The sequence below is a fragment of the Tachypleus tridentatus genome, unplaced genomic scaffold, assembly GCF_004210375.1.
Source record: "Tachypleus tridentatus isolate NWPU-2018 unplaced genomic scaffold, ASM421037v1 Hic_cluster_2, whole genome shotgun sequence".
In the NCBI taxonomy this organism is placed as follows: Eukaryota; Metazoa; Arthropoda; class Merostomata; order Xiphosura; family Limulidae; genus Tachypleus; species Tachypleus tridentatus.
The window spans coordinates 35685520-35713283 of record NW_027467782.1 but is presented as its reverse complement, the minus strand read 5'-3'; the positions used below and the strand labels follow the sequence as shown (position 1 = coordinate 35713283).

Below are 27764 nucleotides of genomic sequence, written 5' to 3'. Positions count from 1 at the left end.
TATCAGAATTATATACATTTCTTAAAATTAAATATACTTACATACAAACTATATACATAACATTATGTGCAGGCAAATATCAGAATTTGTTATTTTCCTGCACAAAGAATATTTTTGCAACAAGCATGCACTCTTAACTAACAGATCTAAGCATTGAATGCTGCTTTTTATATGAAAAACTTTTCATTCACCACCAGACAACACCTGCCTGGTCATCTTCATTCCAAAGCCAAGCAGCATCTGGTATGTATCATCCAACCAATGGCAGAGAGAGAGTCCACACCATCTAAACCTCAACTTCAGAAGAAAGAAAGAATAAATTTCATGCCATCAGTCAAAATGTTGTGCATGTGCAAATCCAGAACCAACACCAGCCACTCAGGAACCTAACACCTGAATAACAGTAGGAAGAGATGCGTCAGTGTGGAGGTTCACTCAAATACCAATCAGATAGGTTCCAGTCTGCACACCATCCTCCTCCAAGTTTGAATTTATCAGAAGTGGAGCACTGGAGAGACTACATCTACCCCATACAAGACTCACTCACACAGAGTTGGAGCACTTGACAATTGTAGAACAATGAATCCTTACCAACAAATGTATATAAACTTATGTTAGTTGGTCCATCTCTAATCCAAAATCAGTCTCTTTGAATTGGCATCCAGTTGATGGTAAAATGAGAGATCTCAACCAGGGAGGTGAGCAGCATTGCAATGGATTTACTCATGATATAGTGTATGACTGGTGAAGAACATATGCCCTATACACCTTCAGGAAACCACTGCCCTACACTCAACAGAATGGAATTGAGCACATTCAGGAGGCAGCCTCCATGGTCCACTACCCCAGCAACTACGAACTGGCAAGTGTTAAAAGACTCCCTTTTCCCACAAAACGAGGGTGGGGATGGATTAGGAAATCAGGAGGAATGCGAATACTGGAGACAGTACACTGAGTAACCACAAAGTCCCTATTTTGATATGAAGACTGGGCCCAATTTATTAAATCAAAGGGACAGCAGAAAAAAGCAGGTATCTCTTTCTGTTTTACTCATGGGTCCATAAGTCAATAAGGGTTGTAGCTATAGTGGGAAAAGATGCCCAGGAATTACTATTTTCACCTAGCACTCCAATATAATGTGACTACAGTTGCCTGGCATTAATTATCACTGAAATAAAGTTCACCATAAGCATGAAGACATTCTTTGTCAATTCTGTAGTACACTTTACAATAAGCCTGTTAGAAATAAATACCTTTGCACAAAAATTATTTTTAAGAAAAGTACAAAGGAAAAACCTATACACGAAACTGAACAAATGGCTCACCCCATGCTAATTCACTTGTACTTAAATGGTTCATCAGACATCATCATTCACAGTGGATACCATACAGAGCCTATTTTTTTCCACTAAAAGTTTGTATAATGTATGCAAATATTATCAAAATTTTAGGGATATATAAAATATAAAAGTATACCAATGAAATTTTTGCATAAAATCTTCTTTAATGTCATTTTGATTAATTTGTATCTATTACCTACTGTTAATGATAGATCAATCAGAAAAATAAAACTTAGCCTGGAGTAAAATTTGTCTCTGCCTTTATACAATAAGCTTGCTTAATGCCTGCCCATGTGAAGTGTTTTATCTGGCTTTCTGAAGGAATTTGAAACTTTTCCAAGACAATTTATATGAGGATGTCATAATAATGGCTAATAAGTAAACAAATCATATTTGATTCTTTGAAAGAAAAAAAAAAGCATGACACCAGTGAAATGGAAGAAACATATGCAACCCATTCTTTGTAGAATCAACTTTGTACACCACTGTGAACACAAATGAAGCGCAGCTGCTGGATATCAGACCAGGGAAGAACCTCAGATAAGCCTAAAACAAACACTAACAACCAAAAATATGCATTAGCTTTTGAACAAAGATGGAGGAAAAATAAACTGTGATTAAAGTATGTATACAATGAAAGAATGTTTGTACTTTTTGCCAAAACTCCATTTGGCCAAGATGTTTGGAATAAAACATGATGTTAGAGGATCTGATTGGAGGGTATTGAAAGTAATGAGACAACAAAAGAACACAGGATTTCACTGAGTCGAAGCTATCATACCTGAAGTACTTTGGAAAATTGATTATTTAATTATGAAACAACAAGAAATAAGCAAAGAAGCAATGGTTCAAATTTTCTAATGTCTGTATTTTATGCAATAATAAGCTTGCTCACACCATAAATTTTGAAATGTTGCTTGATCTAGGAGAAGTGTTGAATGCTTGCATCAAAGAGGACACTTGCAAAGGAAACAATGCAACATATGTGTCAAACACCACCATTACAAACTTCTAGAATGTTTGAGTGAAATTGCTGAAACAAAAATATTAAATGAACTAAAATTAAGTGACAACTTTGTGCTAATGTTTATGGTTAATCAACTGACTAATCTGTTATTGAATAAATGGTTATTCTTGCAAGATTCATCATAAAAGACAGTGATACTTGTGTAAGATTCCTGAAAATATTGGATGCTTTATCCAAAGCGTTTGTAAATTGTGATGAGTTAGGAAATCAAGGAAATAATAACAAAGATGCTAACAATCATGTTGAACCTAAGGTTGATGCAGATGTTGATGTTGTTATGGGCATAACCAATCAAGAATTTGGAAACAGTAAACTATATGAGCAGGTTAATATTCTAAATACTGACACCATCACAGACAAAAAAAATAGAAGACTACACAGAAAACAATGAGCTGGAATATGAAAAACATTATATAATTAAGACAGACTGGGCAGCACTGATGATAAGAGTAATAAATGAAGCAGTAAAGAAATTAATGGACAGATAAATTTAAACACTAAAGGCCAAATCTATCATGACTGGGATAAGAGTGAATGCTCACCACTGTACATATCAGGAACTGAACACGTCATTCACAATTTCAAGATTGTTAGGACAGATAATCCATGGTGATGAGAAAACCCACTTGTAGAGAAAATTATATATGCAAAAATGGCTGGTATGGGTAGAGAATGCACAATGTAGAGGAGCGAACAACATTTCGACCTTCTTCGGTCATTGTCAGGTTCACAAACAAAGAAAGAGGTAACTGACCAATAGCTGATTACATGTTTGAAAGAAGTTGTGTAATTGAGTGTAAGAATGTAGAGGGCATGCTTAGATGTTGGATTATATTTATTAATATAGGTATAAAGGTGTTCCTTTGTATTGGTTTATTTTGGGCTTAAGTTGTTGTATAAGTAAGGCTTCTTTAATTTTGCATTTGTTTATGTTTGTTTCTTTATTTAGTATTTGAGTGTTTTCTATGGTTATATTGTGTTTATTTGACTTGCAGTGTTCGAAAACGTGTGGTGAGCATAGTTTTATAGCTGTGTTTATTTGGTTTCTAGTATGTTGAGTTTTTGTTTTGTTTCTTGTGCTGAGACCCAATTCATCCAACTGTGCCTGGATATGAAAGGCCAAAAGAAGCAATGGCAGATCATCTGTTCTGAAAAAGTATGGCCCACTAGGAAGGAAAATAACACCAGGTGGGATGCTGTGGTTAAGAATGAAGTTTCATAGCATATAGTAAAGACAATTGCAAACAGCAGAGGTGCAAAGATTTGCAAGACCCTACGTATAAGCTCTGAATTGGGGAAAGTATAAGGAAAGAACATCCAACCTGTATGATCTGCTTCTATTAAAAGCAGACATGTGTAGTGAGAAGTTAAAGGTCTGTAAAGATCTAAAAGAAACCTATTATCCATTTATACCGAGGGAAGTGCACACACTGATAGTTCACAAGTCATGCAAAAGCCCTGATTATCTAACAAAAGGTATAATGTGTCAGGACAAGCATGAAAGGTAATGCATAAAAATGATAAACATCTTTGTGCATAAATCAAAGATAGTGTCTGGACTGGAAGATTGAAATAGGAAAGTAAAAAACAAATATGTCTATATACCTGGAGAAAAAAAACCCTAAGAGTGACAAAAGTTCATACAGTGCTATTCCTCAGTTTTCATGGAAACAAGATAAAGCCTGAAGTAAAATCCTGGAAAAGAAAAACTGAAAAGCACTACAGCACACTGCAAGAGTAGAGTCTGAATCACCTCAGAAATAAGTTGTCACATAACATGATCCTGAGAAACAGAGAAGGGAAAGGTTGAGGAGACAGAGAAAGTGGGGTATAGGAACTGGAGAAAAAAATCTGAGATTATCCAGTATACCATAGAGCAGGAGTAAATTCCATCTACAGGTGGACAAATATGGACAAATGAGATTCCACTTGGCCAGTACCTACAGGATAGTCACAAGAATTGTTAATGGTGATAGTACAAAGGTGAGAAAAATGCCTCACTGAAAGAACCTCTGAAGGAGGAAACATGTAAGGGTTGGGAGGGCAAAGGAAAGAAAATCTAAATAGAAGCTGAAATTGGAGCAAGTTGAGACAAACATGCAACAAAGAATAAAAGGCTGAATGTTGTCTTGCAGATACCCCAGATGCCTCCAAAGATTCAGGTATATCTTCAAAAATAGATCTACATAGTAAAGGAACCATCAGTACGTGTTATAGATAAGTGGATGACAGAAGCACTTGAAACAAAAGAATGTTGCTATCCATGAATCATAGCAACAAAGAAGTCACATGTGAGGGGATATGGGATAGGAGGCCAATTGTATCAACATGGAGGAAATTAGGGTATGGGTATCCCCCCAAATATCCTTCAGAAAAAAGGTGTATAGCCTCAGAAAGGATGTGGAAAGATAAAAGATTCTGATGAAAAGAAGTAAACGTAAGATAAAGGTGGGAAAACTGGGCCTGAAATAAACTCACATTGGCAAAGAGACTTCAGCTGTTAAGAGTCCAGGAAAATAATAGCCAGCATGATGGTAACCTATGGGTGTCAAGTCAGGTTGATTTGTCTTCAATTAAAATAGGAAGTGATTATCATGGACTTTGATATCTCAAGAAAAGAAACACTTGGTACTCACATGATGGGGTGGGATGTAGCAGGGAAGGGGTAGGTTCACATGAAACTCAGGATATAGATAAAAGGTAACATACCTGAGAAATCAGTGATCATATCCAAGATAGCTGATAGGATGGGCTTGGCCAGTTCCTCAGGAGAGACAAGACACACACTTGCACAGCAAATAAAGTGAGAGAAACAAGCTGTAAAACTCTTCATTATCTGAATGGAATCTATTGGCATCAGAAGCATCTGATAAGGATAGATAGAAGAGAGGCAATCCACATGAAGTTCAACCTCCCAACAAACAAAAACTAAGACAGCCTCAGCTAAGACTCCTGTATCTGAATACAATGTTATGATTTCTGAATACATATTTGACTGTGAATAAGTTAGGAATTTAAAAAAAGGTTTGAAAAAAAATGTCAAACCAAAAGAAAAGAAACAAGTTAATAATATACTGCAGTTAACAATAATTGCAAATGAAAATAATAATTTAAACAAGAAAGTATTGCAAGAAAAACAGAATTTTTGAGCTAGAAAACTGCCCATGAGAAATTATTTCTAGGTGAAATCAAATAGAGGGAGAAAACTGCATCATGCAAGAGAGCACTTCATACTTCTATTGGTGGAGGACTGTTTCATGACAAATTACATGTAAATATGCAGCAAACAACATTATTCGTGAGGTGGAGGGTAGTTTCGATGCTTGTGGTGACCCATAGGTTTGCATATAAAGGATAACAGTAAACAAAAAAAACTACAATGCAAAACAAATTAGGTACTGTATCAAAACTACATGCATCCACTTGGCAATATTAAATGTAATTAAAAATGAAAAACATGTGCTTTATAACATTAAATATAGCCAATCAGAACTACATGCACATTGTCAAATAACAGAATAAAAATAAATTTTGTTTAAATGTAATAAAATATCACACAGCTGTATTTGTAGTGTTAAGTTTGTAAAAACAATAACAGAAATACAAGTCATTACAGTATTGTAGAATATCTGAATTGGTATTTTAATCAATGATGCCTAAAAGCCAGAAATTCCTAAGGTATATGTAATTTTAACCTATTTTCAGAGTGCAACCAGTCAGCAACACCCACTGTCTAGCCTACTGAACAAGTAACCATGCTGATTATCAATGCTATAGCATCTCCACAGCTGAAAGTCTGAAGCATATTTGATATCATCATGACTAAAACCTTAAACTTTCTGATCCTCAGCCTAGCACACAAACCACTATACCACAGAAAGCCCATTTCACAATTAAAGTATTTTAATAATATTTAATGTAATTAAATATTATAAACTAACTTGATTACCCTTTTTTATTCAATGTTGAACTTTTACTTTGTATGAATATGACAAATACACCCAAAACGATTTTTTGTTTTTGAATTTTGCACAAAGCTACATGAAGGCTATCTGTGCTAGCCATCCTAATTTAGCAGCACAAGACTAGAGGGAAGGTAGCTAGTCAGCATTATCCACTGCTAACCCTTAGACTATTCTTTTGTGAACAAATAGTGGGATTGACTGTAATATTCTAACATCCCCATGGTTGAAAGGATAGACAAGTTTGGTGTGTGACAGTGATTCAATCACACAACCTTCAAACTCCAAATTGATCACCCAAACCCACCTGGACATTACTAATGTAATTATGAACATTCATCTTCTTACCCCAACTGTGTGGGAAAGGTACATTCTACTTGCACCTGGAATTATGGGGAGGAAGTGGAATAACTGTGCTCAACCAAAAACTCAGAATGGAAAAACTCTGCATTTGAAATTATGAGGAGACAGTGGACTCTCTTCCATGAACAATAAACCGAATTTACATAGATCAAACAGAAAAGCCATACATACCTCAACCAGATAAAGGTACATCAAATATGAGCCAGTATTTCAAGTAGGTTAGTGCTACACCTACTAAAATCTAACAAAAACATTCAGGGACTTGGATAAAAACTGGGTGTGGTAAGAACTCACTGGCTCCACTTACAGAATCTGGGGTATAAAGAGAAGTCCTGAGGAACAGTGCAATTCGTGACCAAGTTCCCTAAATGTAAACCGACCCAAATTTATGCAATCCAATGATCAGAAGGGAAAGGCAAAGTCCCCTTAAGGCAATATCTCCTTATGCTTTACTCAAAATAAATAAATTTTCTTTTTCCTTCACAATCACTGTACTTAATATCACATTAGGACATATGATTGCATGAACAAAAGAAAGAGGAACACTAAAAAATTTATCAGACAAGGATACATTGCTGCAGCTGTACCAAACTATCCTTAAAACAACTCAAACTGAATGTTATGAAATAAAATATAATGCCACAATAATAATGTATGTTGAATAAAGTTGTGATGTTTACTTCCATAAAAATAATTTTACGTCATTATAAGCAGAAGTATCAAATGAGAGGAACATCTTGATAGTGTATCATAAAAATTGTCTTCTTATTTTAGTTGTTAAAAACAAACAGTAATAAAGGCTGTAGATTATATTCACGTTTTTATGACCTACAAATGAAATGATGTCTGACAAAAGTACTTGAGGGAGAAGTATATGTATCTAGAGTTGCAGAGTAAATGTTACTACAAAGAACTGTGACTATACAGCAATATCTGTAAGTCACACACAGCCTATAATAAAAAACAATCTACAAAACATTTTTTGGAAACTATGTACTAGTCATTCTGTTAACAACTGTATTATTATTTCTTAACTTCAAAAAAAAAACAACCAACATCTCATTAAAGTATGCTTGTTTGTTATTGGATAAAACAACATAGTTTCATATAATATATTACTCGTAAATACATACAAATTACTGTTTAAAACATTAAAAATTAACACCAGCTAACAAAACGACACTAAGTATACAATTAACTTTTAATGTATTCTATCCATTCATCCATCCAATATTTTCAGAAACCAAAACAAGTAATAAATATACTGTGTACATAAACATGTAAATATTGCTCTATATACAACTCAAGCAAAAAAATGGTGTTATTAAATAGGATAAATTTACCAAAAACTTATAAACTGATTTTATGGAAATTGTTTGGTTTGCACACAAAAGGCACTTGAAAACTATCTCCCAAAAACTCAGCAACAAAGGTATAAACAGATAAGTTACAATAAACTATTTTGTGGAAAACAAATGTAACCCACAAACAAAAAAAACATACAATGTACAACACAGATAAATATCTTTCTCAGTTACTGAACAAAAAAACATTCCACAAAACTTGATTTCTTCAAACTGAAAAATATCAACATCTAACACAACCAGAAAAATAAATATGTTATACAGTTTCTTTGTAGCAGTTATAAGTTTATAATGATTAATAAAATATTTTCCAAACACACACACACACAAAAATAGTTCTGACTTGTTTTATTTGAAGTCTACTTATAAATATTATGTCTTAAAGTTAGTTTCTCTGATCAATTTTTTATCATTTACACAAAAGCAAAAGCATGACAATATTATCAAATTTTATAACCTTTTAACTAGTGTTAAAATCCCAATTGAGTTAAATGGTTTTAGCTGTTTCCAGAAGTGTAAAACTAAGCATAAAGAAGCACTTCATAGTTCAAAACATCAAAGCAATATACACATATTTACACTAATTATTCATGTCCACAGTAACATACTATTCTGAAAAAAAAATTGCCTATGGTCAAAACAAAGTAATACAAAAGGCTGGGACAAGAAACAACTAAATGTTGAACATTCAAGAGTAAGCAGTTTGAATCATGATGTGACCATTGAAGTCCAACCTGACAAAATGGATTGTAAACAACTGAGAGTTTTTGTGAAAACATTTAAGAAACACAGAGGCTGATACCTTACAGAAGTTTCCACCCTTCATGATGGTTATTAGCTTACAAATATTTTGAACCCTTAAGACAACTAATGGTCACAGAAAATGTTAACCCTTATCACTAATCTCTGTAACTGTTGAAGGCCTGTGCAAGGGAACTTGCACTATCATTAACAAATTGTTTTATATTAGTTAAAAAGGCCACTCTGACTTTTTTTCCCAACAAATAACAAAAACAAAACATGAAAAGTTTTTACTCACTATCTAAACATGGCTATCTTTTGTGAGAATTTTATATTGCTCTGTACCTTTTTCATTTGTCTGAATCTCTTGAGTATCTAATATGATTCACAATAGGTATTCCATGAATTAAAAAAACAACAACATGATATAGTACTATACTTGTACTAACATAAATTAATATGTAAATCAGGAGTACTAAGTCTTCTGTTTACAATCAGTAACAGGAGTAATGTTACAAAAATTCTTCTTCATTAACAAATGTTTACTAGTAGTTCCAATGCTGTAAACATCTACAAGTTTGGGATCTTCAAAATTGGTATTTCATATAACAAACAAATTAAACAAACAGAAGCAGAAACAGTATAGTGCTAGAGACAAAAAAAAACCCTTAATGTTTAATTACATCTCTCCCATGAGCAGTCAAATTTATAAATGAAAAAGCATGAATGATATTAAAAAAAAGCAACACTTAATGATTGTAATTATGAAAAAAAATGGATCTTAACATATTTTTCATGAAGTATGTATTATTCATACAAACAATGTAAATTATATTACCTTATTATTAACTGTAATGGACTATTCCACTAAAACCTCTTTGCAAAGGAAAAGTATTTAACTACACCATCTACCAAATAGTGGGGTTTATTTAATGTAAAGTACAAAAACTGTTGAAAACTATACCACCATAATAACCTGATGATGTATCATTCATTATGAGCTGAAAATGCACTTTACAACATAGCTAATAATTATTTTATCTAATTAGTCAATTACAATTCAACCAGTAGCATACTTATATGACAAGTAAAATGCACAACTTTAAATGTTTCATAAAAGTTAAGCACAACTAACTTCTTTCAGTGTCAAATTATTAGAGAAACATGTCAAACATTATTCCCATTTTTTAAGAATCTTTAAAAGTTCTTTTCCCATTTGTAGACTATCCTACCAAACATTTCTTACAAGCATGAGATGTGAGATTTATTTCAAAATAAACTGAACACTGGCTTTCAGATACGCAGCTCGTAAATATGTTTAATATTGAGTAAAAACCAGCTGCCAGCTCTAAGTGTCTGATGTAAGTAGAGGATGAAAAGTCTGTTTATACAATGACAAACAAATTATACTACTGTGTAATATTACTACAGACATATTTGTTTTGTATATGTAACAAATAAACTGAATTATTCTATAGTAGTAACATCATATGCTCTTCTGCATTAGTTTGGTAAACAACTTTGTCAAATTATTTAGCACCACAAAACAGTCACCTTATAGCAACATCAAGGTACAGCACAGTGACAATCATTTAGCCACTTGTTCATGGTTGTAGTACTGTTTGTTTGTTTTTAGCATCTCCCACTACATTAGAGTATTACCATATTAGCACATAACCATTTTTTATTCCCTTGTCATAATACTGTGATTTTCTAGTGTCTGCCATTAGGTTGCAGCAGTTGTGGTATAGTAACAATCATTTTACCATTTATGGATTATTATAACACAATGTATTCTTAGCACCCTTCATGATGTTACAGCATACCAGTCAACTATACCTAAATTATTGTACATAATACTAACTGTTCTTTCCTGTATTGTCTGCTTACCATTTTACTTCACCACATACCAGGTTGGCAATTTTACTTTGCATCCACATGAAAATGTTTCTTCCAGTAATAACTGGGACCACACTTGAGAAACTGTATTAAGTACCATTCTAAAAATCTCATAAAGGCCCTTGGTGTTTGTTTTGAAGACATATCTTTACAGATATTGTTTATACAGATGACTCTCTTAACACAACTATATCAGTGTGTTGAATCATAAAGAAGACAGTTTAGATCTATCATAGCTGCTATTTATTATACTACAAGGTTTGTTTATATTCTAATATCTGTATGTAACTTTACAATTAGTTGTTAAGTTATGTTCAGAAAACACGAGGAATTCAGTTGTGTCACAACAACAGTTTATAAGATGATTCAAGTTAATTTTCTACTATCTATATATTACCTTGAGACCAAACAGTTATGAGCTAGCTATTAAATCAAATGGAAAATTAGAACAGAACTATTACATGTACCACAATAGCAACATGTTAATTTACCTAGTGATTTCTTGAAATGTCTACATTCATACTATAATGAAGTTTTTTTTCCCTAAATTTCTAAATCAGTTAGAAACCTTATGAATTTTATTTTTTTTATGTTAGAAAATATTTCAGTGTTTGTCTTATATTGTAATATTTTACTTATAATTTCACTCAAGGTATAATTATTAATAGACTAATACACTAAAATCTGCCAGACAACACTGACCCGTGTTTAATGTCTTTTTTTATTATTTGTGTTATGATTACAATTTAATTATAATATCAAACTTCCCTCAGAATCACACTTTCCCTATTCTATAACACAATAAATGGGCTAAACAAAAAGTGATTTAAAACTGAGAAATAAAGCAACACATGGGTCAAATAATTTTAATAATTTAGTGTTATAAACGTTTTTGTCTCTCACAAAATTTTAAAACTATATAGCCAAACAATTAAAAACTGGTCAATATATTTTGTTAGAAATAAGTAGAAAGTGCACTTCTCTGCCTAATTTCCTTGTAAGGCAAATATTAATATGGTAAGCTCTGCTGCTAGAACTATCCATTTTTAACAAAACTGTGGTCATGATAAGAATCTTTATATTTTATTAATGTTAACTGAAAGCCTGGTTCAGTCACTTCTCAGAATAATTGATATCAATGTTATTGACATTGAACAGTCACATTTTAGTAATTCATTAAACACACAAAAAACTGAATGGATACTTTCCATCAAGCCAGTAATTATAGGAAACCAAAATATGTAACAAATTAAGTACAATTATACTAATCACTGTTTGATGTTAACTGTCCGAGCAGTTTTAGAGCAGTTTCTACCAACATCTTCTTGTCTGCTTCTCTCACCCTTAAGGGAGTAAAGAACATTAATTCACACTAAAAGTATGGATAGGTCAAATTAATATTTTAAAAAATTAGTAAATTATATTATTAAAATTGTACAAATCCTTTTCATTCACAAGACTGAACAAGACCTACCTAAAAAAAAATAAGACCCTTTAAAAAATGTTGCATTATTTGAAACTTGTATTTTTTATCAATAATTTTATTTCTAAAACAACTTGAAAGGTAGTTATACACTTTTCATAAATAAATAAACTTTGGTTCAAAAACATGCATTATAAAATATAAAGTGTAAACACACCATTGTAAAGTAAAAAAAACAAACAAACTTTTTATCTTTATAACACAAATTCATCAATCAATCAACTCTTTTACAAGTCTGCACACACACAAATTTGCCCAAAACAATGTTTTAGGTAACACTGCATAACAAATCATTTGCTACTAGAGAAAACTCAAGTGATTCTTGGTAGTTAACTAGTTTTGGTTTCAGATACGTAATCAAAATTTGTCCATCACCTCTAGATTTTAAGATACTGTAGTATCTCACTACTTTATCAACAATATGTGGAATACCATACAATCAGCTCAGTTCAATAGGTTTATACTGTGAAATTAAGTTTACATAGGAAGTTTAATGAACAAAAGGAATAAATTTTTGATAACTTCAAACAGTAACTGTATTGTATTGGTGTAAAACTCCATATATATTGTTTATATGTGCTACTTGTTCTTGATAAAATTATAATGACTTGCACCAATTTTGCTTCATTCCCATGTTCACCTTTTCTGCACAGGAATATTTGAGGAGTCCCTCAACTGAGCTTAAAATGGGCAGAGTGATACACCTCTCTCTCAACTGCTTTTCACTCACTCACTCAGTTGGTTACTTTGTCTGGCTCTGCCCGCACTCAAAACAAAGTCCATCTTCCTCACATCATACCTGTGATATAATCACTTTCACTTCAAGTAAAGTCCAAAAACCACCTAAACAGTTTATGCTACATTTGTCTTGTACAGTTTCCAAATCTGGCTTCACACAGTGGCTAAATAAAAGAAGAGCAATTGTGTCATTTACAATTTCAATGATACAGTGTGAGCCCAAACATCATCTAACTTACTGTTATTTTTGCATTAATATTTCTGGATATTCAGACAAAACTAAACAATACACTAAATATCCAGAGATTGCATCTGTGATGAAACCAGTACCTCATGGGGATGATTTTCTTGTGTCACATCCAGCAGCAAAGTGGGAAATAGAAGTTATACTGCAAAAAAGACAATGAATGATCTTTACTTCCTTCATTTAATAATTTTACCCCTGTGGCATCTCAGCATAAACTGCCTCATCTGATCACACAAGATGAACTAAATGATCAGATTTGTGACTTGTTTTATACTGAAACAGCATGGGGAACTTTCATTTACGGCAATGGAATTTATCATAAAAGTCTTGCTTCTCACTACAGCATGCAAGATACTTTGTGTTTCTGTACAAATGTTGATGCATTAATTGAAGAATCAAGTACTGATTATACTCTCAAGAAAGAAAACATTTTACCCATTCATCTAAAGTTAGTGTGAAAATTGTGCTTTTACATAATGGGAACATTCAACTATTATTAAACTCTAGACAGTTAAAACTGATTCATTAATAATTATGGTATTAATACAGAGAATTCTCAGGTTATGTTTAATATATTACAATGATAAAAAACATCTATGGAGAGAAACTTTTTGGTAATAAAATCTACAACTTTTTCCAACTTCTGATCAAAACAAAATACCTACATAGTTCAAATAAAAATTAAATGAGTAATGAATATTATGTACATCTAACATATCACCATACTAATGATGATCAGAAGGGTGTCATGGAACCCTCAATGCAAGCAAAGTTTTTGCTATAATCCCAAACACAAGATTCAGCTGCTTAGAAGGTTTAGTTTTGTTCTAAACACATACCTTAAGATAACAATGCAAAATAATCCTCATAAACAAATATATAATAATCAAACAATTTAACCAATACTAAAAATAAACTAACATTAAAGAAAGAAAAAATAAAACATTACTTTATTCAGAGTGTACAACTATTTATCATCTTACCTTCATTCTTTCTAAATTTGTATTTACACCTGTTAAAGGCTAGTTGAGAAACTAAATAATACATAACTTTTAATTTAAAAAATGAAACTTGACATCTTGCAGGACACATCTTGAAGTAAGACATCAATAGTATCAGGTATCTTAAGGGCAACATATGACTAGGTAACTAAACATACAACTTTTAAGGTGGCTATATGTTTTCATTTTCCTTTTTTAAAAATCAAAACATGCATAATAATTATTGGAAAGACTAACAATTTATAATAAAGCAGTATAGAGTGACATTTAACTTTGATTACTTTTATGTTCCACTTACTTTTCAAGCAGAACTACAGCAACTTGTGGGTTTACCCTTCAATACTTACTATTTTCTTGTCCATAGTCATGAAAGTAGGTTGCCCAGTCCCATGTCATGAAAAGATCTAGAAATTATAAGAAAATATAACTACAAAAATTCTACAAGAAAAATTCCAGTGCACCAAAATAAAGTAAACTGTTATATGTAAATTAACTAACAAAAATTACAAGAAGAAGGAATTGTACACCGTAAGTCAGAAAGTAATAATAAGAAATCAGTTTTAGTGAAAGGAGACTGATGGACTCTGTGACTAAACTAAAATAATTGGAAGATGTGATATCGAAAAATATATGTAACTATTTTACGTAGTGGAGTTTCCACAGTTAATACATCTTTAATTATATTTATTTGTTTGTTTTTGAATTTCATGCAATGCTACACGAGGGCTATCTGCATTAGCCATCCCCAATTTAGAAGTGTAAAACTAGACAGAAGTCAGCTAGCTATCCCTAATTTAACAGTGTAAGACTGGAGGGAAGTCAGCTAGCTATCCCTAATTTAACAGTGTAAGACTAGATGGAAGTCAGCTAGCTATCCATAATTTAACAGTGTAAGACTGGAGGGAAGTCAGCTAGCTATCCATAATTTAACAGTGTAAGACTGGAGGGAAGTCAGCTAGCTATCCATAATTTAACAGTGTAAGACTGGAGGGAAGTCAGCTAGCTATCCATAATTTAACAGTGTAAGACTGGAGGGAAGTCAGCTAGCTATCCCTAATTTAACAGTGTAAGACTAAACGGAAGTCAGCTAGCTATCCATAATTTAACAGTGTAAGACTGGAGGGAATTACGTACTTTACATTCACACTTAGACACAACTAGCTATCATCTGATCTTAACATTAGTAACAGAAGGTGTATTTAATGGGCTAAATATAAGCATTGGGTGTAAAACATTATTGTAACAAAGGCTTAGTTGAAACACTACTCCACTGAAACCCTTGGTAATTTTTATCTTACTTTTGTCTATACCTCAATGTTAATAAACAACTGAAAAAAATATAAATAAAATGCTATCTAACTTATCATGGTGCAATAAGTGAGCCTAGGGTATTATTTGTTTTATAATTAAGCTTAAAAATGTACTGTGCAATAACTTACTCTAAGCTCAATAAAGACAAAATATCAATTCTAAATCTATATACTTTCTGAATTAAATTGTTTTGTTCTGTCACCAAAGTTAACAAGAAAAAAAAACAAACCAATATGTATATTAAACATTCACAACATAAATACCATAGTTGACCTAACAATATCAATTGGTAGTTTTGTTACAAAACAATGATATAAATTGTAGACCATTACTATTAAAACAAAGAAGCATGACACAAACTGTTTATTATATATATTAACACCAGAGGGACATTTAGAGTGTTCCTTCTACCACACACATTATACTCTTTAACACTGTAAATACCTGACAGCCATAAAGCTTCTTATTTCCAAAGAATGCAACATGTAGATCTTCAATGTTTTCAGTTTACTAAAATGTTTAGTTAAAATAAAGTTATTTCAATTTTTAAGTCCATCTCATGCTACGTTTATCATTTTATAAAGTACTTCATAACTTAATGTTTCATTAAAATTCAAAATCTTCCTATTAACAGTAAGCAGCGCCAATCTTTATATATATACTCAAAAGGTGATATACAAAACTAACTTTTATCTCTGTATTTCTATAGACTGATGGAACTTTTAGGTGAATAGGTCTATTCAGATACCAATAACTATTTTGAATCTATTCAATGTTACACAGCGTGGCTTTCAAATGCATCACTAAACTTTTGGAAAAGAAATATCAATAACTAACATACTGAGCAAGAGCAAGAATTTAAACTGAACAAAATACACTATTCATTTCAAGCAGGCCAAACTAGCCTAACAATCCTTTGACTGTTTATTTACATGTAAAACTGAATGAGTGCTTAAATCTTTATCAGTACAACATATAACCCAATAAATGTGACATAAAATATCTTAACTCGATTGACTATTATTTATTTAGGATAATAAAGAGCAATGATTAGTAGGGCACATTACAAGTACAGATGTTGATGTCATTTATGTAAATAATAACAGAAGGCATTCCTGTCATGTTTAGATGTACATAAAAGAATGTGCACATTACATGAAAGATGGCAGTGACAACAGTTAAAAAAATGTTAAAACAGGTTTCACAGAATAGAAAAATAAAAAGGAATGGAAATTACAGAAAATGATAATGTAAAGAAATATATAGGAAACAATACTAATATATGTGAAATAGAAAAATGAATAGAAATATAGGTGATATTAATATATAGGAAACAATCCTAATATACGGGAAATAGAAGCTGAGCCTTGAATACAGTACTGTAGTCCATATATAGAACAAGCAAAGCAGTGACAGCACCAGATCAGACCAACTTAATGTCAGCAAACTTGTTCCTGTGAATACCAACATGACCAGTTATCCAGAAAAACTGGATGTGAATAGAAGATAGAAGAAAAATAGGCCAGCCAGTGTTGAATATTGTGAAAATAAGGTTAGAATTAACACAAAGCGATTCTCTGACCAGTAGAGAGTGAAGAGAGTTGGTATAAATAGAACAGTGAGTGTACTGTGTAGCTTCGATATCATTCAGAACAAAAGAAATGCCATATAACTTGACAGTGAACACAGAAACTGTAGAGTGGATATTGTACAAAACCACCTAGCTGCAACAAACCATGGCAGATCCAATAGACTTAACTGATTTTAAACCATCTGTATAACTGGGAATGAAAGAATGGTTCAAAAGATGTTTGGCAATGAAAACAGTACAACCAAATGCAAGTATCAACCTTCCTCAGATGACTCAGAGAAAGGCAACAGGCAGAGGTGGTAATAAAACATAGTGTGGTGGGCTGATTGATGGAAAAAGCAACATCAATCTGTGACATACTGAACTCAGTCAGCATCACCTAAATATGAAGACCAAAGGGAAGAATGGCAGACTGTATATTCCCAAAAAGTATAACGAGTGGAACCCAGTGTACAGACTCTGAACTGGAGACATATGGAAAGACCCTGTTCAAGGCTGAAGTCTCAGATGGTGAATAGGGTACAGCATCTTCAAGGCCAAGGTCCTGGCAGAAACTTAAATAAGAGACAAATAGTTCAGTTTTGAACAAAAAATCAATCTGCTCCACAAGAGGTGGAAGAAGGGATCTGGATCTTGAAGATGTTTAGTGCCGTTGTACACTTTGTATTTCAGTCGGTTGGTTAAGTTTTACTTCTGTGTATATTTAACAATTACATCATTATATTGGGTCAGAAAGGCATTGTAAAGTAATAAAATCAAAAGCAGCCAATCAGGAAATGTTTAGAAAACTGAGGCTGTGCAAAAATAAAAATTCTTATTGCATTTTCACAATCTGCAATTATTATGTACTTCCAACATTTGTTTCACTACTTTCATTACAGTTGGTGTTATGGTGGTGAAGATGAGAGAGCAAGTTTAAAGTTCTATGAAAAATAAAAAAAATGATATTCATTAAGATGGTATTATAAGTAAGGTAAATTAAACATAAAAACCATGAAATATAATAATAATAATAATAATAAATTTATTAAGCAATAAATTAGACACAAAAAATCAAATAACAATATAAAACCATCAACAAAGAGTTAACTCGTCCTGTGATGGTTAAACACATAATAAAGTAAAATCAAAACTTACAAAATCAAAATAAAGTTCCCAGAATATTATCATCAGTATTTAAGATCCATTGTTTTAAGTATTTCTTTTGATTAACACGATTAATAGAAGATCTTATACTGTAAGGAATAAAATTATGAATACGAGGTGCCAAATAAAGATATTGATGAAGTGTAACTGTTTTACGTGGTGTGGGTACATTAATTGGAAAAAAAGATTGAAGTCGTGTAAAATATGAAGTGACTTTAAAAGGCCTATTAAAAAAAACATGCATTGTAGATAAAGCTAAAAAATATAAATAAAGTTTATCATATGAAAGAGGGGAGTTAAATTTACTGAAATCGGTATCAAGCCTATGGGTAAAAAATAAGAGAGAAAACACTTTTTTGCAACTTGTGAATAGGAATTAAAAAAGTCTTATATGTGCCACCCCAAATTGAAATACAATATTGTAAGAAAGATTGAAAGAGAGCATAATATACACTTAACAAAATATGATAAGGAGCACAATGACTAAGTTCAAAAATTAGCATAGAACTATATTTTAATTTATTAACTAAAGAATTAATATGAAATTGCCAATTTAATTTTCGATCTAAAATAATTCCTAAATATTTAACAGAGGAAACTTGAGTCAATTTGGGACACTTACAATTAGGGTAAGTATAACAATCATTGGAATGATAAAAAATAGAAGGAAAAGCTGGAATGACACCATAAAGGTTAAACTGAAGAAGAAAAGATTTAGATATATTTAAGGAGAAGCCATTACAGAAAAGCCAATTTTTTAATTTTATTAAGATCACTAGAAATAATGGCTTCATTAATTAGATTTGGCTTACTATAAACAACAGCAATATCATCGGCATAGGCTTGGATATCTCCAGAAAACTGTTGGTAAAGAATATCATTTATATAAATGAGAAATAATAAAGGGCCCAGAACAGAACCTTGTGGTACTCCAACATTAATTGTAAGCCATTACTATAATTATTATGGATACAAACCGATTGCTTTCTATTGTGAAAGTAAGAAAAAAACCAATCAAAAACAATGCCTCTAAAACCATAATGAGATAATTTATTTAACAAAATTTTATGATTAACAGAATCAAAAGCTTTGGCTAAGTCAAGAAAAACAGCAATTGGATGAAGATCAGAATCCAAAGCTTCTGTAATACTTCCCACAAGTTTAGCAACAGCAACCTCCGTTCCAAGCCCAGGCTGAAAGCCAAATTGAGAAGGAGACAAAACTGAATGTCTATCAAGAAATGATAAAATTCTAATCTTCATAGATTTTTCAAATAGTTTAGAGAAATGTATTAATAAGGAAATAGGTCTATAATTCGTAAAATCAAAAATATTACCAGATTTATAAATAGGAATGACCAATGATAACTTTAAAGCATTAGGAAACTTCCCTTGAGTAAAAGATAAATTAATTAAAAAAGTCAAAATTGGTGCAAAAAGATTAGCATTAGCTTTCAAAATCTTAACCGAAACACCATCTACACCATTAGAAGCTGAATTTGATAAGGAGAAAATATTATTCATAGTTTCAGATACAGTAACAGGATATAGGTAACAAGAAGAAGAAGGAGCAGGAGGCATGCCCTGAGAACAAAATTTAGGATCGGAGCAAGTAGATTTAGCAACATTAACAAAAAATAATTCAAATCAGATAAATCAGTAGTACCAAAATTACAAAATTTCTTTTTTTTTTTTAACATCAATAATAGAGTTAACAATATTCCAATTCTGTTTAATAGTTTTAGCATTCTTAAACAGGTTATGATAATAAGTCCATTTAGTCTTACAGGTCAAACTAACAACATAATTCCTTAAACACTTAAATCTAATCTTTAGATAAATATCATCAGGAAATTGATGTACTTTCTTTTTTAACTTATCTCTTTTAATCATTAACAAAACCAATTCACTGGTAATCCATGGCTTAATTTTTCTAAACTTTCGTGACACAGAAACAGTAGTAGTACAACTTTGAATACAATCAGTTAACACTTCAGCAAAATTATCATAAGCAACATTAACATCAGAACAATTCATAACACAAGACCAATCTGAAAAATTCAAACAAGAACTCAAATCATTATACTTAATCTTTTGAACATTTGAGACATGTTCTAGATCCGATAAAATGTCTATACCTAAAACAATTGGAAAATGATCGGTCAAAAAACTCTCAACAATATAAGAATAACAATTTTAACAGTATTTCCACTAATTAAAAAATGATCAATACAAGAATTAGTAACATTGGTTATCCGTGTAGGAGAAGAAATAATAATACGAAGATTGTTCTCAGACAAAAACTTAAAATATGCATTTTATAACAAACATCATCAAATGCCAAAACATCTATATTAAAATCACCAACAAGTATATTAATATCATATTTGTATAAATTCAATTCTAATGAAAGCTCATCAATAAATTTCAATACAGGCAATCTAGGAGATCGATAAACAACAAAGAGATTAAATTTCTTATTTTGAATCATACAAAATAAAATTAAAGCATCAGACTTAATGTACTGTACTTCTCTTATCATAGTCAGTATCTCAAATTTAACAAAAACTGCCACTCCACTAGCCTTATTTAGACCAGAAGATGAAGAATAAAAGGAGTAACCTGGAATCGAAAAGGAAACAAATCCATCCTCAACAAACCAAGTTTCAGAAAAAGCTATTATATGAAATTTAACAACGCTTGATTGTAAAAAACAAGAAATTGGTCAAAATTTTGAGTAAGACTTCGAATGTTAACATGTATTAAATTTAAATGACCAACAGAAAAAACATTTGGTAAATCAGAAAGAGAAGACAAAGTTGGTGTAACACCAACAATATCATCAAAATCATCAGCCATTGCAGAATTTATAAATTATTAAGATCAATCAAGCAGCATAAAACAATGGGCTGAGTAGTTTCTGATTTCCTAATAAGAATATTACCATTCGATACCCAAAGAAATTTATAGCCAAGATCTTTCTGTTTTCGTTTTGCTTGCATGAAAATATCACGATAATATGGGGAGAGATGTTCGTTAACATAAACTGGATAAGATTCATTACAGACCTTAATATCATTTGTATTAAGAGAGCGAAATTTAGTTTTCTTAAGTTTAAGCAGATCAAATTTAATTTGCTTACGACAAAACTTAACAACAATCTGTCTCGGACTCTTATTTTCAGTTGTTTTCTTTCCTATACGATGAACAGTGTCAATATCTGTAGGAGCACAGTCAACCCCAAAAGTAGTTGTAATCTTCTCAACAACTTCTTGCAAATTCTCATTAGGCTTCTCTGGAATACCTCCAATCAAAACATTATAGTTATAAGATAATTGTTCCGCGCGTCACACATCTTCCTCCGAAAACTTGCCATCTCCTTCCACAATTCTTCATTTTCGTGCTTTAATGTTTTATTTTCCTGTTTACACTCCTTAACTTCAGCTCTCAAAGTTGTGATATCCTTACTCATAGTTTCTACCTTCTCTGAATAAAATTGAAAGGAAGTCACTAATTCTTCGACCTTTACTTTAATTAAGTGAAAGTCATCAAGTCTTGACAAAATTTCAGTAACTTTTGTCTTAAGCAACTTTATATCTGCCTCCCCCATATTTAAATCAAGCTCACTATTCTCAACAAGATTCACTGTCTCCCCCTCTAACGAAATGGACACAGTCCTTCTTAATGGAGATTCACTATTTAGGCTTAACTTTCTTTTTTCTCATACAAAAATCACATTCATAACTTTTCCCAATTTCATTAAAATATTCCAAATCCTGTTCAGTAAAGTTCTTACATCTTAAATGATACCATTTTTGACACTCACCAGAGCAATGAAGGGCTTTATCACCAACTTTAATATAAACTTTACAAAATCTACGTGGCATGCTAGTCAGCCATTTGTAATGTAACCATTAATTTTATTCTTAGCATGAAAAATCACACTTTTCACAGAATTACTTGACAGAGAATTCAAAAATTAATGGATAAATGTTTTATGAAAGCAATTTACTTGAAATATAATTTCAGTTAATAAATGGCTTGTAACTTTTACATAAACATTTGCCAAAACTCATGATGATACACTTTGTATATTTAGAACATTTCAGTAGTTCATGTAATTTCATGGTTACATGGAGATTACAGAACTGGTCAGAATGACCAAGCACACATACAGGTTTAATAGAATATAATTTAATTGATAATGGAATATGTATGTGGATCACAATCAGTAGCCTAAATGTTTTGAAGTGCATTTTTTTAAATTCTTCAGATACACTTGCCATTTTGGAAACTTCTAGTAAGCCTAATTTTCTTTTCACTTTTGATAAAACACCACCAGTGACTTGATCAGGAAAACTGCTCTTGATTGGATGCTGTAAAAAATTACTTTTCATAAATGTACTTGCTACAGTTAATTTTAAACATGAGTGATGAATAAAATCAGGGAGAATGTTTATAATACATAATATAAAGTTTGTTTTTCAATGGCCCATAATTAATCTTTTTGTTAAAATACAGTTTACTACTAATTATTTGGTATTGGAAACTTTTGTATTAAGGTGGTTAATTACCTCAGACACATTTCAGTTACATTGTTAACCATACTGTTGGCAAGTCTTTCTGCAATTTTATATCAAATCTTATTTCTTTATTGAAGAAATTATAATAAAATAAATAGATTTTATAATCTTAAAATCCCTTTCTATGGGAAAAGATTAAGTATAGAAAATCTTAATGGTTTACATAAAAAACATAATTAAAGAAAAAGTTATTAATTCAAATTCTGTTAAACACTTATGAAACAAAAGTAACTTCTGAATTACAAGGTGACAAGTGCCTGCAGGATCAAACAACTTCATGAGAAAGATAATCAATATATCTTGCTCTGATCCACCAAATACTTATGAAGTGGTGTACAACTTTGATTTTCATGCACAAGAAGGAATGGTGATGTATGAAGGACTGTTCAGAGTGATGCAACTTAAACTGATTATCAAGTAAAAACGAGGAAGTTATCTTTCTATTCAAGCCACTAGTTGGTCCTCGATAGTCTTCACTTGAAATATTGTGTGAGCTTTGTCTGAGTAATGACACTGATTTGTTGTAAATTGTTCACACCACAGCTACTAAACTTACTCCAGGGATGGAAAGGTTATATTAAGATCTCTTTATAAAAGATCAACAGACAAGGTTTTCAGTATGTTTAAGTGGGTGATACTAATGAATCAGGGAGATAATCCTGTCAGTGTACTATGTAGTGCTGGATTGTGACTCTACACCATATTTTATGCACAATATCTTAAGGAAGATCCAGAGGCATGCTCTCCCAGAAATATTTAAAATCAGAAACACCATTCTCTCTATTTTCTGGTCTCTTTTAAAATAAGGGTATAAAAAGTGATTAAATTTGCAATGAACATGTGATTTTGTGTTTCCTTCATTAGGTGTAAAACAACTTTTCATAAATGTTATATCTTTTCTCCTTTTGTAATGTGAAGATGCCTTTGAAGTAGGCTAAACTCTTTGGTAAATATAATTTTTGTGGGGGAGTGGGTGGGGTGGTTTGATTTACTGACTGAATACGAAACAACATGACTACATTTAATTTCGTATGATTGAGTAGAGAATGCCCATTAAGTACATACTACTGACCATACAATCTACATTACATTTTTCTCTCTCACAATAAAGTATTTAAAATGACTTTAAAACATATTCCTATAATTAAGAACATGAAAAGTTCAGTTAAAATAATGTTGATGACTGAAATTTTACAAAATAAAAAAGCTTGTTGACAAGAAATGTACAAAACCAAAGAAACTAGATAGAATTAGGTAGATTCTCTGTTTTCAACTGAAATACGTGATTGACTTACCTGGCAACTTATGAAAAGCATGTTAAGAGCATTAAAAAAAAGAAGAGAGAGAGAATAGACTTTATTGAAATATATAAAATATTCAGGAAGGATGAATGTGTTGTGATTTCTTGTGATATATCTAAAAAACCAAAGGATAAGAATAAACAAGTTTGGGATTTTAAAAAGACACACTAGATTTTAGGTAAGACTAATTTTATCCTCTTAACAAGGTGTCATGCATAAACAATAAATTATCACTAGCATTAGTGTACAGCAACACCTTGCAAGATAGGAATAGACTCCAAGAGTGCATCCAGTGGCAAAGACAGGGTGGGCACATGCTAATCAACCAACAATGCCACCCCTACATGTGCTCATCCATCACACAGCCTGTCATTTCTGTACAAAAAAAAAAAAAATACTGAAAGGTAACTGTATTGGCAGGTTACTGGTATATTTCCTGTAAGGAAAGACATGCAGAATGGTAGGAAGCAATCTGTGTTTTGATGTCATCCAGATTACAACGTAAACCTCGACAGTTCCATTGTATCAAGTTGGACATTATTACTCATGTGCAGGGAAGTTGGGTGGAGAACCCTTCTGTTTTCGTGCATGTCTTTTGTTCTTTACTGTCTTTATTTGAGGGAGGTCTGTCAACCTCCGTGGATCCTGTCCTGGGTCGATTGGGTAGGTCTATGCTGTTTAAAGAGGATTCCAGTGACTGGGGACAAGAACAAATGATCCTTTGCATCTTGTGGTGGGAGAAGGTGATGCACCCAAAGAAATGCCTGTACCCAGAACCAGAGGAAGTGGATCTTGGGATTTGTTGGAATGTATGTTAGGGACAGAGATGGATGTTAAGCTAATTCATCAACTTTTTAACAATGCAGGTCAAAATCCTTTTCATTTGGTTTAAGAATGATTCTTTTGGAGACACAGAGATATCTGTCTGCACTCCCACTGTAGTTGTGGGATGACATGCAGCAGCCATACATCTGAGATGAAGTGCTGGACAGCAATTTTCAAGCCTCAGGATAAGTAATGTTATGAATCGTTTTCAAATGCTGCATCTCTTTTTCTTCTAACTATTCTGGACAAGAATGAGCACAGTTCAATGAACCACAACATGACGTCTTTGAGCGACCGAAACACTGACACTGGAAATATCTGAAAGGGTTTGTAATGTATGGCTATACCCTGCAATCAAGATAACCTGCCTTGATTGTGGCAGGTTGATGTGGTAATATATATATCAGAAAAAGGATGTGTTACACTCATACTGGTGGAGAGTTGTTGAATGCTAATTTGCACATGTGGCATACATGTGTAATTAGATAGTAATTCACAGCTAGTAGTGAGTGACAATCTGTGCACGAGAAGGAAATCATATGAAAAATAGCTATAACTGTGAAAAAGGGTGGGTAATTGCACTGGAATTTCAATGTGTTTTTTCAGTAAAACTTTACGTGTTATGTTATTTTCCCCATTCTAACTCTACACCTCATATACCGTGAAAAGAAAATATATTGCCCTTTTTATTTTCAAGAATGACTTCACGACACATTTGACTATCTTAAATAGCTTTAAGCCCTTAACAATATATGTATATTTATGCCTAAATTTTATTGCTCTTTGAACTGTGTCTAACTAATGATATCACCACACAAGTTGTGAACCACTTTGTAAACATGTAGCTTATGTTACCTGAAGAAATTATGTAATGCATTGGTTACTAATGAGCATATCACAGGAAATCATTTTGTTTTTTTATTTATTTAACCTACTCTAAAACTTATATTTTATTTACCTTTATAATAATAAATAGTACACACGAAAACTAGAAATATAGTACTTACCTGGGCCTTTTTTTATCAACTCTCAATTAAAACTATTATTATAATGGTATTACTGCACTAAATGATTTTTAGTTAATCAAAATTGCAACAAAGAATACAAAATAACATGCTAAAAGCACATATTGTCCTAGGACTATCAAAATTTTCTGGCTTTCTTACCATTCAGTAAGACCCAATAAAAATTTAGCTAAACTTGCCAATGTGTTTCCTGTGGGAATAAAATTTGCACTGGAAGCAAAATAAACAAACTCCTGTACAGAAAATTATGTAATATAATATTTGATTTCTGTTGGTTAAAAGTAATATAGTTTTAAATATCAAAGAGAACTAAATATTGGAAACTTGTGAAAGAGAAAACTTAATTATGGGTATGGCTAAATGGACTTGATTTTCTAGTTTATGGCTCTGTAACCAAATGAGATTGAAGGCTGTAAAAATTATACTTTATCTGAGTAATAACAATATTATAATGAGCGACTTATGTTAAATTTTGTACTTCTTGGACAAGTGGTCAATAAATGAGAAAAGAGGAAATACTTAAAATGCAAATATCACAATTCTGAAACAATGGAAAATTGAAGACATTTTTAAATGTTGTCCTATAAAACTAGGAAATTAAAACTATATAATTTCCAAATTTGTATTACAAGCTAAGTTTTGTTGCCAAGTTTACTTACCACGATAATAAAAGTAACTTAATTAACCATAGTTAATATTAAGTGTCTGCCCAGAAGCGGTGTCTTTGTTCAAGGGCATGACGTAGCTGACCTTAACAGATTAGTAAAGGAGGGGCCAGCAGATACCTTAAAACCAGGAAAAATTAAAATTCACCTTCCAGGAAGTGAGCAGCAGCCTAAAGCCATTGTGGTAAGAGGGGTTCACCAGACCATTAACTTAGAATCAGTCACACAAGCTTTAGATGAACAAGGCATTCCACACAATAAAATAGAACGTATAATCTCAAAGAAAACACAGGCACCCACGAATCTCATACGCATTGATATTGACGACAGTTACAACATACAAAAATTAATAAATAATGGAATAACGCTTTGGTATAAAAAATACCAAGTAGAGCAACTGAAAACTCCGGTAGTTGTTGTAACACAATGCTACAATTGCCAAAGATATGGGCATGTCTCAGCAGCCTGCTTAGCAACACCGAGATGCTGCGGATGTGGCGGGGAACACCATATCAACCAATGCAAAAAAAGATAAGGAAACACCTAAATGTTGTAACTGTGGTCAAACCCATACAGCAAATTACTAAGGATGTGATAAATACAAACAAATAAAACAACGTATTTATCAGATCAGAACACCAACAGAACAAAACCAACCTAATACAAACAGCTTACCTAAAACAGACATATCAACAGAATTCAATAAAACAACAAAAACCACGTAAATGCTGAAAGTAAAACAATCCTCACTTTCATGGCAGGTTATAAAAGAAGAACACCAGCCAAGGGTAGAGGAAGTAAGCAGCTATCAGAAATGCATTTTCAGTGCATGAAATATGTTAACTTCCAATATGGTCTTACCTCCTTTCATATAAAACTTGAATTCAACACTGCAAAGTTTTAGCATACAATGTGGGAACCAAGTGGAAAGTGACTCCTGAATGAATGTATGTGCTTTGAGATGAAAATGAAACACACTTATGAGGTACCATACTGACTTCTGGAACAAGTATGCTCTTTGCTCATGATGTAGGAAATGAATCTGTCATAGGTGTAATCCACAGTAAAATATAAACAGAATTAGCTACATACACGTGCAATCTCAACCAGACAAATGAGATTTCATGACTTGTCCTTGGCATTAGAAGGTTGA

At 32.0% G+C, this 27764-nt stretch overlaps 1 long non-coding RNA gene across 3 annotated transcripts; it reads right to left on the bottom strand.

Moving 5' to 3' along the window:
- Positions 1 to 12676: 12676 nt before the first annotated feature.
- On the bottom strand, positions 12677 to 27348 carry LOC143243409 (uncharacterized). 3 transcript variants are annotated; one of them, XR_013024482.1, is made up of 3 exons: positions 26606 to 27348; positions 14513 to 14569; positions 12677 to 13306 (listed from the first exon to the last, which is right to left on the bottom strand). It is a non-coding gene; the product is annotated as an uncharacterized LOC143243409 (long non-coding RNA). The 3 variants fall into 3 exon arrangements; XR_013024481.1 differs by lacking the exon at positions 26606 to 27348 and adding an exon at positions 22496 to 24202; XR_013024483.1 differs by lacking the exon at positions 26606 to 27348 and adding an exon at positions 15921 to 16036.
- Positions 27349 to 27764: the final 416 nt, after the last annotated feature.